The following is a 10,635-nucleotide window of genomic DNA, read 5'->3' as shown; positions in this document are numbered from 1 at the left end:
TCAATTTCTGAGGTAGAATAACAGAAAATACGGAGAACATTGGAAGGTAGACTATTATGTCAAGTGTTTAACACTGAAGCAAGGCTTTAAGGCAGAGATCTCCAACCTTTCTGGGCTCAAGACCGGAGGGAAGGAGAACAGCTTCAAAATTGGTGTGCGTGTGTACACACACGCATGGGGCCACACACACTGGTCTGGCACTAGCAGCCCCGTTCACGCATGTGGCATGCACTGGTGCTGTGCACATGCACGAATGGCTGCACACCCCCACGGCAGCTAGTGGCCTGTTAGTGCATGCACAAATGGGCTGCACAAACTGCCCACACTAGCGGCGCATGCGCAAACAGGCTGTGAACACCCACCCTGTGCTAGCATTCCCAGTCGCACCTGTGTGCATGCACAAACAGCACCATGGGTGCTAGCGGAGTGGGGAGGAAATGTGCGCCCACGCATGCATGCACCGGCCAGCTGTTTCCACAGCCCACTAGCCAAGAGCCCATGAACCAGTCCTGGGCCACAGACCATAGGTTGGGGATCCCTGCTTTAAGGGATACACACAGAACTGAAGCCACAGATTGTACACCACTACACCAGGAGTAACCAAAGAAAGCAATGGCCATTCCTGGCTCAGATCATTTTGCCTGATGCCAATTTGTACAGATATAAATATCCAGTCCATATAAGCCAACAGCTTAGCCCATGAGAATTATTTGATGGAAACCAGGCCAACTGCCACAGGCTAATTAATGGATCTAAAAGTGAATAATAATAGTCCTGCTAATTTTTCTGGATTTTTTGACAGTTTTTGCAAAAATAGTCAATCACTTCTTGCAGATGGGACAGAAATGATACTGACTGTAGTTGACCAGCAATGGGATATACATGGGAACTGTGGTTCTTCTTATCTTTTTTTTTATACTCTCAGGGGCATTTGATAACATCAGTACTGATACTGTTTTGAGCCATGTGTAAGGGTTGGGAGTTGTGGACATTGTTTTATGTAGATGCCACTCCTTTCTGAACAGTCGTCTCAATGGGTATGGGATTCATTGTCTTGTTGAAATAAACAACCACAAGCCAAAGCTTCCAAGAGTAAACAATGGTAATTTATTTGTACTCCTTTGCAAAGGGAGTGCTCCTTGTGCATACAAGCACACAGTGGACAGACCTTAAATCTTCAATATTCATTCTTTATATTCTCCATTGCTGTTACAAATTTACCCACCTCTTCTTCATTGACTTAGTAATCACATTGTAATCCTGTCATCACAACCTATCCAAAGCTTCTAAAGTGAATACATTATCTCCGCCCCTGATTACATCTCCCACCCACCCCTTATTTCTATTGTCCCTGGCCCTTATTTGCGAATTACCTTTTATTGTTGTTAATTCCTAGGGGTTGTCACTAAAGTTGTTATCATATCAATAAATTCTGGTTAGGACCGGTTTTCAGCATAGCAGAGACTTTCCCAGATACAATTCTCAAGCTTCAAGCTAGACTCATGAGATTAAAATATATGCAATATATTTGCTTCACAGGCTAGCATGTCTTCTCACAGTTTTGTAAAAACAATAAGCTCTTTTTACCACAATGGGCATTCCTGGGAAGGAGAATTTGGATCTTTTGGCATATCAGTGTAGGATGCTTCAATGCTTACCCATCTTCTCTGTTCTTTTCAAAATCCACTTGAAATCACAAAGGAAAACAATTCACACTATTTTAAAGTGAAATATTGTCTGTATGCTTATGATATCCAGCTTTACATCTCTTCCTGGGCAGAGAAGAAGTAGTGGAAATCTTGACCAATCTCTTGTGAGATGGATGAGAAATGCTAGCAACATGGAGGTAGTGAGAAATGAGAAATCCTCAATTTCCAAAAAAGTCTTTGCCTGTAGCTTAGACAGCGTGGTACAATCCTGAGAGTAGATCCACAACAGTTGGATAGGCGAGTAGAAGACGTGACTGAGAGACTTTGCTCAGTGTAGCAGTTGAGGTCTTTCAAAAACAAAAACCAAGAGGCTCTGGTAACTCTTATTACTCATGCTTTGCTAAGTTTGTATATTTACTAATGCAATGCACTCAACATGGGGATGCTTTCAAATGAAGTTTGGAAATTACAGCCAAAGCACTGCAATATTTAATAAGGAGGGAAATATTGTTATCATGGCTTCTAATAAAGTTCTGGGCTCAGTTCAATGAGTTGATGATCATTCTTGAGACAAAGATGCAATGCTGAAATTTGAAAATAACTAAATTAGAGTAATATAATTCATCGAGCAGGATGGAAAAATCATTTTTTTAAGAAAAAAGACAAAAATATTGAGAAGTTATACTGCATAGTACTGGCATGAATTATGTCACAATTTATCTTTATGATGTCATCAATGTAACAGTTATATACTGCTATTTAGTTATTAATAAAACAGTTCAGCAGTCATTGGGGCAGCAAGCTAGTTGTAGGTAAGGCCTTGTAAATGGCTGTTCATATTGAGCATTAAAAAGACTTTCTTAAAAAAGAATAGCTGAAATTTTGTTTCTAGATGGATAAGTGTATGATAGGATTATCTGAAAATCTGTGTTGTTTCAAAGCTGTTACCTACATTTTTTTGATGGAAAATAGTGAGGAAAATTGATCAAACCATCTCCCAGCAACACAGTAATTATTGTAATAACAACAAAAGTAGAAAGTAATACTTAAAAAAGAGTACAAAAAACTAATTATAATATTTCTTGTTATATAGCAGTAATCTAAGAATGATAATGTATTGTAATGCACATTTTATAAAGACTGACTGAATTTACACAAAGGTTTTCTTGTGATTTGTTATTGTATTTCCATAGTCAGAATAACACCACCATCTGAGGATGACCAATTGAATTTCCAGTTTATCTTGGGCTGAAAATTTTAAACTATGTCGCGGTACATGAACCAGAGTAACAGACGCAGAAGGCTGCATCGTAGCAGGCGATTAAAACAAAGGAAGAGAACTGCTAGAAGACATCGAAGGATGCATAAGAGAGGTTTTAAAAAATAACTAAAGACTTTTGAAAGGAACATTAAGAAATGATGAGAAAAAAATGAGAGAAATTCTTATATCGAAGGAAAGCATTATGCTGCTTTCTTTTAGTTTCAATTTTCTAAGACAATTTATTGTATAAATATTTTTAAATGTACAATTGAATAAATCACATGGGAAACTCTATCATAAAAAGACGATTAGGCAAAACTTGACATATTATTTTACTTTGAAATTAATGAAACAAGTTTCTTATGACTTAATTCCCACTATTGTCAAATACCTTCTTCCAATGCCAAGTTTAAGAGCCTTTGCATGCTAAGTTTAAAGATAGCTTTTACATACTACTTTCACGAGTTGTAAAATGGTTATTATTTTTCATTATATTTGTTCAAACTTCATATATGTTACTACCAACCTTTTTGATTATTTAATAAAGGTTTACGCCAGTCTCATTACCGGAGAAGCTCCTTCTCAGCCTAGCCACCTTCAGCTCTTGAAATAGGACAACTTCAGTCCCCAAAACCAACATGTTGGAAGACCAGGACTGTTATATCTGATCCACCAAGTTTCTGCAACCATTCATGCTGGACAATAAACCATTTGAGCATCACTAGGACTGATTTTCGTCTCCCTATGAAACATACTTGTTAGGAAGAGCTTTGATCACAGTTTGAAATATGATGATGAAATTTAAGGATTTGGGGGTGCATTAGATCCAAACTTTTTTAGAGAGAAGTGATTGTTTGCTTTTTTAGAACATGTGGAATCTCATGGGCAGCAAGTTACTGAATTCTCTGCTTTTCTTTAAAGAGAACCTTTAAAGCTATAACAGTAGAATTTCCATCAAAAGATACTGGAGTGGAAACTGCTGCATTTCAGAATTATAAAATGTGTGATTAGGAGAGCGTTACTGAAAATGGTACTTGCCGTGGTTCCAATAGATGAAACTCTTCAAAAGAACTTCGAGGCGTTGTTTACCTTAAAGAATCTTTTATTCGAGAGACAAAGTATCAGCACTACATAGTTGAAACCAGAAACTAAATTTCCCTCCCCTGGATACAAAGTAACAAAGTGCAATTCCCTCCTTTAATAAATAATCATAAATCACATTCTCCAATTAGCATGAAGTGCGGGTTTTCTTCCCAGCTCTCCAGCCCGCCAAAACATTATCAGCTCTGGGCCCAATGTCCTTGGGTTCCCACAATTAAGTTGTTATTGTTATGACTAGCTGGACTCTCATCCACACTCCCCCTCCCAGCAACAATTAATTCTAAAAGCAATAGAGAAAATGGCTGTATTTCCATCTGTTGTCAAAGCAAGATCATCTGATGTTAGCAGCATTGACAGTACCATTGTTTTGTCTTGGGCAGCAATTCCCATCAATCTAGGTACATAAGTCTAAACATGACGGGAGTTAAACTCCAAATAGAAAAGAGCAAAACAGATGATTCGAGTGCTGGAGGGTAAAATATATGAAGAATAGTTGTAGGAACTGGGTATGTGTAGTGAAAAGAAGGACTAGAGTTGACATGATAGCAGTGTTCCAATATTTGAAAGGCTGCCACAAAGAAGAGAGGATCAACTTATTTTCCAAAAGACCAGAAGCAAGACAAGAAAGTAAACAAAGAGATAATGGATGGAAAGTAAACAAGGAGAGAAACAACCTAGAACTAAAAGGAAATTCCTAACAATGAGAACAATTAACCAGTGGAATGGATTGCCTTCAAAATTTGTGGCTGCTCCATCACTGGAGGGTTTTAAAGAAGAGACTGGACAGCCACTTGTCTGGAATGGGTTCCCTGCTTGAGGGTCTCCTGCTTGAGAAGGGGGTTGGACTAGACAACCTCCAAGATCCCTTCCAACAAATTAGAAATTATTATTGGACCTGGTGATATGTTAGTAGGGCTTTGGTACTTCTTTTAGGCAAAATTCTGTTGTTTTTTCCCCATTAAAAATTGAAATATTTATTTGGAAGATGTTTGGATGACAGTTTGATTCCTGTTCAAATCAAAATTTGACACATTGAGATAATGGTAATTAAAAACCTGCAGGCAAATGCTTTCTTTTTCCTCCCCCCCCCCCTTTGAGTAATTGTATAAAGGATAGAATTTTAATTATTTTTTCCAAAAAAATCATATATTGAAAGAATATAGTCTATTTATCTTCTAATTTTTTAATGTGGACATTAATCCACTGATTAATTGTTCTAACTGTCAGAAAATTTCTCCTTAGTTCTAGTTGCTTCTCTCTTTGGTTAGTTTCCATCTGTTGCTTCTTGTCCTGCCTTCAGGTGCTTTGGAGAATAGCTTGACTCCCTCTTCTTTGTGGCAACCCCTAGTTATATATACATATGGAAAAATAATAAATTAATAAAAGTTTTAAAAACTGAATATGAGTCAAGAGTGTAATATGTTCAGAAAAGGCTGATGCAAGTGTATGTTGTATCAACAGAACTAAACAGAAACAGAACTAAAATTTGCAAAGTGTAGGTGTCATGGTTCCGACAGACCGAGACAAATAAAGCAGAACTCCGAGGCTTTATTGATACAAAGTATCAGCACTTCAAAAGTGAAACCAAGTCTGAAGAGATGCATAACAATTCCCCAATACAAAGTTAAGAAATCTCACCCCTAAAGCTATGCAAGCAACTACGTTTCCCCACTCAGCTTGTTGGCAGGCTTTTCATGAAACGCCCAGCCTGCAGTCCCGGGAGCAGCTAATGACCTTGGTTCCCATGAGGGAAAGTCCAAGAGAGAAAGTCTGTTTTGTTTAGTGCAAACCCTGGCATCCCCCCTCCCTCCCTGCTATGTGTCAACTATAAATGAGAAGGAAAAAAAAATGGCTGCAGCCATGCTCATTCTAAAGTTGACAGTAAGTTGAATAACTACACTTCCTGCATTGCTGATTCAAAGTCCACCAACACTTAAGAGTAGGAATAAAAGTTGCCAATGTAGTAAAATAAAAAAAGAAGTAGTTTTTTCTCATTTGGACAACCTAGGCATTGATATGTTGTTTTTATCTTAATTACTACTACTCTCCTTGTTAAAACAAAATAGAAAAAAGGTTGCATAAATAAAAGTACAGACTTGAATTATTTATTTATTTATTTTTATAAATTTTATTGAATAAAAAAAGGAATTAAAAACATTGAACATGGTAAATCAACATTTGACAGATATCTCAATCCATGTTTACATTAATTACAAATAAATCTCTTTACAGTAACATCATTCTAATCTCAATCTTGACTTTTCTCATTACAATGACCTCCATTTTTTTCCCACCATCTATAAAATTTATTCCATATTTGATAAAAGTCTGATTCATCCTGATTTTTTAATCTTTTAGTTATCCTGTCTAATTCTGCGCAATACATGATTTTCTGAATTATTGTTTCCCCACTCGATACATCCGTAGCTTTCCATTTTTGAGCAAATAATATCTTTGCCGCTGTAACCACGTGAATGAATAAATATGAGTCATCTTTACTTACATTTTTTTCAAGTATTCCTAACAGCAATGTCTCAGGTTGTACTGAATGTTTTGCATAGTCATTTCTATTGAGACTTGCATTATTTATGATTGTAAGTCACCTGATAGTACATTTCATTGAAATTAATGGATCTTATTTCTAACACATATGTGTAGAGAAGATTGAACTTGTGGCTTATCTTTCAGTTCTGAAAGACCATCCCTAACTGATGCTTTATATAATTGTCAGTCCATAAATTTTAAACTTTTCATTTTTTTTGAAAGAAAATGTTTTTCCTTAATATCTGGCAGTTGCCATATATGGTCACGTTGCATCAAACAAAGGGCCACAGTAATAGTGCCATACTATTATAGATTTTATAAAAGAGGGACCTGAAGTACTCATGCTTCAGAAACTCTCAGAACATCTGAGTAGACAGGTTGGCTAAAGAGGCCAAGTAATCATGTCTCTGCTCCTAAAATCTTGAAAGATCAAGCAACATGTCAAGGCACAGAAGAGTATCCTGCAAAAATCCTGAACGTAAAGTGCCTCCAAGCAGGAGGAATAAAAGGTGCAGGGTCATTTATGATTCACCTCTGAAAAAGAAGAATGGTAAACTTCTCATTTATACTGTTATACTGTGTGGATATACAGCTCTTGGCAAATAGTATGACCAGGGATATTGGGGAATCTTTAAGTATTTTGAAAGAATGTTTTGACAGTCAATTTGCATTCTGTTTTGGACAGGATATGTCCGTGTTTGTGCTACGTACTATTACTGGAAAGATGGAAAAAAATAAAATTTCCAGTGCTGAATGATTCCATCATTCCCGTCAGTTAATAACTGCCACCATGCAACTTTCAAGATAAGAAAACCCATTGGATAAGCCATCAGTGAGCTGAAAAGTCTGTAAGATTGGGGAGCAGTTCCTGACCTGCCTGCCATTAAACTCATAAAACTGCATTGTCTCTAAATGTCTTTTTCCTGAGTTTCAGTATAATGACATCTTTTTAAACTGAACAATTATGTAAGAGAACGACAAGCTTGCTTAAAAGGAAAACACACACTTAAATAAGTTTGGAACTAGAACAAGAAAGAAAATCATATAGTATATATAATTCTTCATCTTTAATATAACAGTACAATCTGGAGAGATGTCAGCCTTACAAAGTAGACTAGACAGGAAACATGACCAGATCAGTTAATTCTATTTTATTGTAAAGTTACGTTAACAGAAACTTGCAAGCCTAAAATTTCTTCTCTCCAACTAACCTTTACAGCCCCCAGACTTAGAGAGTATCCCTTTCAAATCTCTTGTCCTGCCCACATTTCTGCTGCCAGCTAGGCTGTCTTTTATTTGACTGTTCTCTAGGTTGCATCTCATTGCCTGGTTTCCCAAGGTCATTCCATATACCATTATATCTCTTCATATGGCCTAAGCATTGCTGATTTAAATTGAGCAAGGGATAATGTGGTTCTGAGACTTGGAAAATTGGTCATGGAGGTGAGACACATCATCCAATTTAGGGGACCATTTCTTAGTTCGGAAAATGAATCAATAATTTGTGAAGGAAACCAACAGGCTACATTGATTAACCACTACCACTATCCTCTTCATACTTACCTATCCGGATTGCAAACACTGGAGTTTAAAACATGTTGATCAGATGCCCATAAAGGCATCCACTTATATTTTGTCACCTCAGAGTGCCTCTTTCTCCACATGACTAGAATCTTGCTATCAAGTAATTTTCAAGTAAATTCTTTGAATTATTGTCTTTATTTCCTCACAGTTCAGTTATGAATTATGAATTTCCCAATATATATTGTGTTGGATTTCAGCTCCTGCTGAATTGCAAAGATAGGGAAATCAAAAGTGGCAAAACTCATGAAAAGCGTAAGTGTAAGCAAAGATATGGGAAATAAATATAATCCCTAAATTAATTCTAAAATGAATGGGGAAGGTTGAGTTATTTTGAATAAAGCACTGGAATAAATTCATGAATTTATATACACAAGTATACAGCTGTTACATGCACATGCTTATTTTATATAGAGAAATACAAAGACAAAAGTGATAATTTAGGATTGCATAGTAAGTATAATCAAAGTCAATGGGGCTTCTACACATAGGACAAACTTCTTCCTCATTAATTTCAAAGGAATGTAGATCACCAAGTGCTTTGTGATCTCATAATGTTTCCCAATATGATTATTGTAATGATATTCCATGTGTATCTAACATGAAGTACTTCCTCCTATGTTCTCCCTTAGTACTATTTTGTTATTATTGGCACTTATTTCAATCAGAACAAATGTCAGTATTAAGCCAGTACTGGCTCTGTCCAATGGGTGTAACTACCATGTGGTTACTTAGAGAAAAGCAGTAAGGATGTGGCAAACTTTCAAAGTTTCCACTGCAAAATATTTATTTAAAAAAACTATATATTCTAAAATACTTTTAAAATGAGATTCCTAATGTAAGCTGCTTCATTTATTTGAAATTGGGTGAGATTAATTATTATTAATTAATTATTATAATCATTGATGATTTTTCTGTTATGTTTATTGTGTATGAATTCGGCTAAAATTTAATGTGAAGATCTTATTAGGAACTTTTGTGAATATTTCACTGTTTACAAATTATATATTTCTTTATGCCAAAAGGCAAAAAAGAGGTTTTTGCTTTTACTAATTATAATGCTTTTATATTAAATTAATTACACTAAACCAATTGCACCATGTAAATAACTTAGTCTCTTATTCCAGAAATAAGCCCAGCATTACTTACATTTCTTTAAGAAGTCTAGGAGGTTGGAAAGAAACCATTAGAATTAAAAACAGAGTATCATGTCACCTGCCTTACATGATTTATTCATCCCTAGTTTCACACAAAACTAGTTTGGACAAAACTCAGCAGCACTTTTTTGTGCGGCTGCTGATAAAAACAGGATTGCCAATGACCGATAACAGATATGGCACAAGAAGAAGTTTCACAAAAGACTTCAGCATCACTGGGTTTTAAGTGTATTTTATAAATACATTTACTTCATATTTTACTAAACACTTATCAAATTTTGCAGACTCCTGTAAGTGTAATGTATTATGTATAAAAGCACAATTTTTTTTGTTTTTTTTAAAAACACTGAATCAATATAAAGTTTCTAATACTGGTAACTTTTATGTCTGATCTGTGAGTTTCTTTCAGCTGTAAAGGAGCAATTTCTTTTAAAATCCTTTCAAAGGTATAGGAAGTGATAGCATTGACTTTTCATTTCTTTCCTTATTGCATAATTCATTTTACAACAGAATATTTATTGTTTCCTGAATAAAAAGGATACAACACAACAAATATTCAGCTATTTCTTATTTTGAAATATTTATATTCAGTGAGATTTATTTTCAGTTAAAATAAGGTGACCAACTTTTTTACAATGAAAAGGAGGACCCAAATAAATTGAAAAAAATGTCGTAAGTAAAAGAAACATTTTATTCATTGCAACAATACAGAATGTACTATAATATGATAAATGCATAATAAAAAACATTTGTAACAATAACATTTTATATTGTAATTATGCTTACATGCCATGCCCCTGCCTGCAGCCACCCCACCAGCACTGCTACCCCGCCGTGTAGAGCGGGCTCCGTGGCTTCCATAGCACAGGGGAGCAGCTGGCCATCACCATCCCTCACACCCCTGCCCGCAGCAACCCCGTCGCCCCTGCCTCTTGCACCCACAGCTATTATTGCCCTAGCAGGGCCGAAGATCAAGAGAAAGTTACCATGGCGTTGCCACTCCAGTCTCCTCCAGGTATCTTTGGGATTAACTAGGAGATGGTGTAGTTGGGTAGTAGGGAGGGGTGCAAAGTTCCTGGCAATTCGCCTTTGCTGCAGACAATTTACATGTGCAAAGTTTGCCAGCTGGGTGTTTTGGCGCGCTCAGCAGCAATTCCTATTGGCTTTCAAAAGCCAATAGGGGGAATAGCACAGCTCATGCAAAAGTTGAAAAAAAAAACATCAAAAAAGGGTGCTGGAACGCTGTTCTGAGCGTTCTATGAGGGAAAAAAAAGCCCTGCAGATTAGTCTTCAAAGGACATGTAGGAGGACACTTTTTGAGGGAGGACAGAACTCACAAAAG

General features: G+C 36.3%; 2 long non-coding RNA genes across 2 annotated transcripts; both read left to right on the top strand.

The window, feature by feature from the left end:
* Positions 1-2,415: 2,415 nt before the first annotated feature.
* LOC120309834 lies at positions 2,416-3,981 on the top strand. Its single transcript, XR_005557201.1, has 3 exons — positions 2,416-2,461; positions 2,843-3,022; positions 3,458-3,981. It is a non-coding gene; the product is annotated as an uncharacterized LOC120309834 (long non-coding RNA).
* Positions 3,982-6,890: 2,909 nt separating this feature from the next.
* LOC120309817 lies at positions 6,891-7,462 on the top strand. The gene is made up of 2 exons (XR_005557194.1): positions 6,891-7,105; positions 7,241-7,462. It is a non-coding gene; the product is annotated as an uncharacterized LOC120309817 (long non-coding RNA).
* Positions 7,463-10,635: the final 3,173 nt, after the last annotated feature.

This window comes from Crotalus tigris, unplaced genomic scaffold (genome assembly GCF_016545835.1).
Source record: "Crotalus tigris isolate CLP2741 ecotype Arizona unplaced genomic scaffold, ASM1654583v1 scf7180000018073.2002930, whole genome shotgun sequence".
NCBI classification, from domain to species: domain Eukaryota; kingdom Metazoa; phylum Chordata; class Lepidosauria; order Squamata; family Viperidae; genus Crotalus; species Crotalus tigris.
Note: the sequence above shows the minus strand (reverse complement) of the source record. Positions and strands in the feature narration are given on the sequence as shown.